The following is a 7,900-nucleotide window of genomic DNA, read 5'->3' as shown; positions in this document are numbered from 1 at the left end:
AAGCAGCCAACCAATCCATGCCCATGATAATATCAAACTCAATCATATTTAACTCTATTAGATCTGCTACGGTACGACGACTATATATAACTACTGAACAATTCTCATATACTCGCGTAGCTATGACAAAATCTCCTACAGGTGTAGCTACCTCAAATGGTTCTATCAACTCAGACTCTATTCCGATCCTACTAGCAACAAAGGGAGATATAAATGATAAGGTGGAACCTGGGTCTATCAATGCATACACACTTCGGGAGAATAGTGATAATATACCTGTGATCACATTAGGTCACGCCTCCTGATCCTTCCTATTAGTCAAAGCATATATACGGTTCGAGGGACCGCTAGAACTGGAAGCTCCACCACGTCCTCTACCACGGCCTGCTGGCGCTTGAATACCCTGCCCCGTAGGGCGCATAGCCACAGAAGAAGATGAACCAGCAACGGACCCTGTAGGCTGTGACATACCACCTGCACTACCTCTAAGGTGACACTCCCTCATAGTATGGCCCTAACGGCCGCAAGAAAAACACGCACCTGTAGCCCAACGACATTCCCCAGGATGGGACTTACCACAGCGAGAACACCGAGGCAAAGGTGGCCTCGACTGGCTCAAACCCCTGCCCATCTGTGACCTGACGCCCTAGAGCTTTGACCAGCTTCCGAATATCCCATACGATCGAACCCCCTACCCATGAAACGTGGGGGTGCACTCTGTGCTGGCTGGGAAGAAAATCTAACATGCTGCTGAGACTGCCCGCTTCGAAACTCGTCAGGATAACCTGCTGATCTAGCCCTCTTATGCTGACCTCTATTATAATCTCTATCTGGCTGACGTCCCCGGTGCCGATCCTCTACCCCTGTGCATATGCCTGCACCCGAGCAATGTCCATACCTGGCTGAAGAGTCACTACCATACAACCGTCAATCAGATAACGATCCAATCCCATCACATAACGATGTACCCTGTCTGCCATATCAGCCACAATAGTAGGCGCATGCCTAGCCAATGAATCGAACTCAAGGCTATACTCTCGAATGCTCCTGCCATTTTGCTTCAAACGCAAGAACCTATCGACTCTAGCTCGCTTTATCTCTGGAGGCTGTTGTGGCCCTGGAAAGCCTCCACAAATTCATCCCATACCGCTAGAGGAGCACCCTCACCCCTAGATAACTCCCAAGACTCATACCAATTAATAGCTACATCCCGCAAACGATACGTAGCCAACTCAACAGACTCGGTCTCCGAAGCCTTGATTATCCTCAATGTACACTGCATCTGACAAATAAACTCTTGCGGATCATCCTGGGGCCTTGACCCAAAGAACTCTGGAGGATTACAACTTAAGAAGTCACGAGCCCTTAAGCTATCAGATCTGTCCGCATGATCAACTCCTAGTCCATGCCTGTGAGCCTGATCTCCCACTAATCTAGTCAGCAATTGAACCGCATCTCTCATGGCCCTATCCTCCGCCCCTGACTGAGGAGTTGGAGGTTCACGTGTTGGGGCCTCGGGGACTGGTGGTGTCCCCCGAACTGGAGCTGCTGCTGCTTTAAGCTCCTCTGGCGGTGGCGGTGTAGCAGAGCTCTCCGACTACAGCATAATACCAGGCATAGACTGGGCACAGGCCCTAGTAACTCTCCGGGTCTGACTAGTACCTTCTGCTACTGATTTGCCCTTCTGGGCAGCTGTCGCTTTCTTTGGAGGCATAGCTGAAAACACACGGATTCGTTAGAGAGGGATTATCCTGTTAATATAGCTCTATCGCACGATCTAGAATAAGAAGAAACGATGATATCCTAAATGTCCTGTAGCTTCCTATTTATAGATGTGGTGCACAACACACCGGTAAACAAGAATCTACTAGACACAGTCTGTAGACACTTCCGAGGAAGAACCGCTCTGATACCACTCTTTGTCACGACCCAACCCGATGGGCCGTGATTAGTGCCCGTTTTGGACACCCACATACAAACCTGCTAAGTATAACCATCTGAAACTAAGACAATATGGAATTTAATCAAATCAAGCCAACCCCAACGTCATATATATATAAAGAGGACCTGTCTCATAAGGAGTCATAACCATTCAACCGTAACAACATACGCAAGCCGACAAGGCCGCCACTATTCAAAGCATAATAACATACATAAGCCAACAAGGCTGCCACTACACAATACATAATGATGTACGCAGCCGACAAGGCTGCCCCTGTACAAGCGGACATCCCAAACAAACCATGTACAGACCATTACCCAAAACATATATTTACAACTCACATAATGTCCACAGACCTCTAAGAGTACATTAGTGAAACTCGACGGGACAGGGCCCCGCCATACCCATAGACGAGCAAAAGACAACACAAAAGTTATGTACCAAAACGACTGGGCTCCGGAACAGTGGAGCTCTCCCAATCAGTAGAGTAGATATCCTAGGCGGGAGGATCACCGAACTGCGCGTCTACACCTGCGGGCATGAAACGCAGCCCCCCGAGGAAAGGGGGTCAGTACGGACAATGTACTGAGTATGTAAAGCATAAGGTGAAGATGACAGGATACCAATATGGCAAGTCGAAACAAATTATCGCTACACATGTACCCTTTTAAGTGAAATCATGCATATCTTTAACATATAAGGTGCCTAGCTTCCCTAGTAAGGGGTCGGCAAAATAATCATCACGTCATCTCCGTCATCTCCGTCATCATCATCATCATCATCATAATCATCCTCATCACCAATCGTATATATAATATACATACCCGGCCCTCTAGTGAGGAACTCGGTGACATATGCAAGAAACTCCGCACGAACATTACCCGACCCGGGACTCGGTGAAATGATAAATGACTCTATGCACGAGCAGAATATTATGAGCAACCATATGCAATTAAAATCATTTCTTATAACTCAATAGAACAAACAACGTGAACCAGCAAGGAGTATTACCAAAGATTAATGTTTTATCAAGATTATGAACCTTTAATACGATATGGAAACGTAAAATCTCAATGACTCTAAGAAGCACTACCATAGATTTGAGAGATCATCATAGCCTTAGACATAGACGATATATAGAGGAATAATTGTGGAAGCAAGAATATACGTCACCTAGACGCTCTAGAGGTAAGTATCAAACCTGTCCGTTATTCGCTTATTTTTATAAGTCATGCCAAACAAAGAAAGAAGGGACATCGAGCCGCACGTCCAATATTTACTGCTCAAGCTATTAATCTATAACAAGCAACAATCGTGCCGCAATTAGATAAACATCGCGCTTTACTTTCTTGTAAGCTAGCTAATAATCTAACGAAAATTCGGCAGCACTTCCCCTATTTTCCTTACTTCGTCCCAATCCGACAACAACCCAAATTATCCAATAACACATATAACCCAACGAATCATATTAAACAGCCCCCTCCCCAAAACAGTTCCATCTCGGCAATCATAGCAACGAAGCAATGACACACCGAGCGATAACTCATCTTATAATTCGCAACACATCTACCTTATCGTATTCATCCTTTGGAGTATATACTTATAATCACATTTAACATATACATAATGCCAAAACAGAATTTTCCCGCAGTTTGCTTTAATCAAAACAGCCCAAGCACCAACACGACACCACTAATAATCCGATTATGGTTTCCATTCATACTTAGTACATTTAATAACTAAAACAAACTTCCTAAGCTACTGGTCATGCCCCCTTCTTAAAATTAATGGATAATTAACAAAGGTATTCTAAAGAATTAACACACCAAACAAGGAGATTACTAACCAAATTATTTGCAGCTGCTGGCCAAGAGTTGCAGGGTTGGTTTCTCCATTTCCATGGCTGCCTAAGACAAGTGGTGAAGAAGAAGATGATATGCAGCAATGCATTTCACCACTTTATTTAGCATGGAGTGGATTTCTCCACCTCATTTAATAGTATGAAGTGGAGGCAGCCCCCCTCTACACCTATCCACTAAGACCAGCTCACAATCTGATCCCCTTTTTAATTTGCCTTGAGTGGTGGGGCCCTCTTGATTAAATTAATCCTAATCAACCACCAATTATGAGTGGTGGGGCCCATTGGATTAAATTAATCCTAATCAGTCACTAATTAATCCCTCACTTAAAGTTAATGACACTTACATTAGCCAACTCATACTTAATATCACATTTGAAATTAACATCCTTGCCTAATATTTCTTTAATCACTTGGAACTTAAAATAAAATCTCATTCCCCGGACTTACGTCTACTAGATCATGATGCGCATTACGTATAAAAAAATACGAGGCATAACAATACAAAAGCTTAAAACTGAACTAATTTCAATAAACTCAAATGCTCAACCTTTTGAAGAGTTAGTGCAATACTCAAAATAAAAGAAAATAGAGGAACTTCTCAATTTGTCCATCTATGAAACATGTACTATTACAGAAAAATATCAGGACAAGATCCACAACATCTCAAAACCACTAACTGCAAGATGAATGTGAAGTCCTTCGAAATATAAAATGGCTCACCAAAGCTAACTAGAATATCACATGACCTCAAAGAAACGCCTGTTGATGATCATGAATACATGTATCTGCATCATGAATCGATGCAGGACAAATGACTCGATACATGGAATGTACGAGCATGTAAGGATAATTCTAAAGCATAAACATAAGCTTGAACTAATGAAAAAGAAACAAACTTACCTCATCTCAACTTAATAAAACATAGTTCAACTCGGAGAAAATAGGGCTCAACACAATAGTAAGATACTCAACTCAGTGAAACATAGTTCAACTCAAACTTAGAGAAATAGGGCTCAACTCAACAATAAGGTACTCAATTTTGACTCAAGATACTCAACTCAAACTTAAAATACTCATCAACAGTAAAAGATGCAATATCTGGAAAGCTTTAAAACAATAGACAATAACTCAGTTCTATGCGAAAACACAATTACTCAATTGTATGAAAATACAAATAATAACTCTGTTTGTGTATAAAAATACAAAGTAACTCTATGGGAAATTCTCTAACCGTTTCTAGGGTATAGAACCTACTAGTAAGTGGATCCACTAGTTTATACTAAAAAGCGATAAGAAATGATCTAAAAAGTATGACCATTTCTACCTACGTTGGCTAGAAAGTTGGTATTTATGTAATGCTTGTATAATTATATTTCATTAATGATTTCACTTTTATCTGAACGGTCCATTAATTTGTATATTATATAATATTTATTTTTAATTTATGTTATTTAGAAATTTAGAATAAAATATAATTTTATATTAAAAAAGAATTTGAAAAAATTTATATTACATGAGTATTTTATAAAAGTAATTATTTTGGAAGAAAAGAATGAAGGGATTTATATTATGAAATAAGAAAATAAGAATGAAATAGAAATAATAATATAATATTGAGGAGAAAGAAAAAGATTTATTTTTAGAGAGTAAAATAGAATATTGGATTGAAGTTGGTTGTCTGAAAAAATAGAACTATAAATTTGGAAAGTGAAATAGAGGACAAGGTTGGAGATGCCCTTAAAACCTATTGATTTCTCTGTGTATACTACTTTCACTTGCAGATTTATCATATATTCACAAATGTATTCATATAAAATGGTTTTACCACTACTTGCTTTTTTACTAACACATCATTTTTGAACATGAAATCTACATAACAAATTGCTTATGTATTTAGATGCTATTCAAAATGTTTTAGAAAGAATAATAATGGAAAGTACCTTCTGGAAATAAGATTCTACTTAATTTATTTGAATGAAAACAATCATGTTATATCTTTTGTTATAAGGCGAAGAAAGTAGAATGCCTTTTGTTACAAGGCGAAGAATCTAGAATATATGCTTACTTGCTTACATTCACAGGCAGAAAAACTTGAGTGTTAGAAAATCCTACAACATCATGATGTAATATCATGTTCTTGGAGATAACACTAATGTTACTAACGAAAATCTTTTGAAAGATTCTTTGGTTAAGACACAAAGGGATAGAGAAGTCAAATATATGGACAAGTTAGTTGTTTCATTAGTAGATATTATGAATTGTTAGAATACAATAAATTTACGATTAATCAATTATAATATACTTTTATCTATTATAAGTTTTGTATTATGTTTATAATAACTAGTAAATGGGTCTGCGCTTTGCGTGGTTATAACTTTCTTCTTAAAATTTATTAGAATAGAACTTTTCTTGTATTTTGATGTTATAATATTTTTGTATAATTTTTTTAAGAATATAAAGGCTATTCAATTCTAGTTTACAATTTATTTTATTAAAAGAAAAGGGAAAATTACAAATCATAACACTATTTTGTCCTAGTTTACATAATTTCATTTTACCATAGTTATATAGTGTTTTTAATTAGAGAGTCACATGAATATTTTTCTGAATTTTCTTAGCAAATTTCGCTAGTATAACACTATAAATTAAATTCAAAATATTAAATATTTTTAAAAAATATATATTTAACTAATGTATTCATCAAAAGCAAAGGTTCCATAATCATATAATATACCTATAACTAATATGTAGTCATGATGTGTTTTCCGAAATCCAAATTTCATATGTAATTAATTATGATAGTGTTTTATAATTGAAATTGTGCACAAACAAAACATTAAGGAATCCTTGAAAGGATTAAAGAGAAGTAAGGGATAATGGGAAGAAGTTCAGAAAAGTACTTTGGTGTGAAAGAATAGTCATCATTGTGTATCATACAATTATAATTAATTGCTAGTTTTAATTCTATCATTTGAATTTCTATTTTTTTTCAACTTTTATTAATATTAACATTATTATGAAAACAATAAAAAATCATCTAAATTTTTAAGCTTGATCTATTGGAGAAGAAAAGATTTCTTTGGAGACTATTGTAAATAAATGTATTTTTAAAACTGTGAATCTTCAGTAGGTGAATTTACGTATAGTCTGTACTAAGAAATACTTATAACAATAATTTTCCAGAAAGATAAAACAACAAAGTTAAAAACATGCACTCAAATACAACATTTAATATCATAAAACACAAATTAATAACAGTAAGAAAACATACCAAGATTTGCAACAATAGAATGAAACAGAAAGGAAAATTTGTGCCAACTGAATGCACAATGTCTCCTTGTTAATGAGTCACTTAACAAGAGAAAAATAAATAAATATTTAATTGTGCAGAAGAAGGAGTTCATAATCAAATATTTAATATGCAGAAGAAGATTATATTTTTTAGGAATAATGCCCAAGTACCCCCTCAACATATGCCCGAAATCTCAGAGACACATTTATACTATACTAAGGTCCTATTACCCCCCTGAACTTATTTTATTAATAATATTTTACCCTTTTTCGACCTACGTGGCACTATCTTGTGGACCCAATGATGGTTGATTTTTTTTTCAAACTAGTGCCACGTAGGCTAAAAGGGGTAGAAAATTACTTATAAAATTAGTTCAGAGGGTAATAGGACCTTAGTATAGTATAAGTGTGTCTCTGGAATTTTGGGCATAGATTGAGGGGGAACTTGTGCATTTTTCCCTATTTTTTAAAATGAGAGAAAACCCTACTATTTATAGACAATAAAAAATAGTGTGAACAAATGTTTATTGTGCCTAACCGAAGAGGTAACAATTTTTTGAAAATGTCACAACCTTTCATAAAAATCACAATTTCTCATAAAAATTAAAACTTTTGATAAAAGTCACAACTTTTCAATAAAAACCATAACTTTTCATATAAATCATGACTTTTCATGAAAGGGAGAGTTTATATATATATATATGTGTGTGTGAGAGAGAGAGAGATTGTTTTAACCATTAATTTTTCACTCCATTATATTTTATGGAGTTTATTAGTATTATGTGAATTAAATTTATTAATGAAAA

This window comes from Solanum lycopersicum, chromosome 11 (assembly GCF_036512215.1).
Source record: "Solanum lycopersicum chromosome 11, SLM_r2.1".
In the NCBI taxonomy this organism is placed as follows: domain Eukaryota; kingdom Viridiplantae; phylum Streptophyta; class Magnoliopsida; order Solanales; family Solanaceae; genus Solanum; species Solanum lycopersicum.
This window is presented reverse-complemented; position numbering follows the sequence as displayed.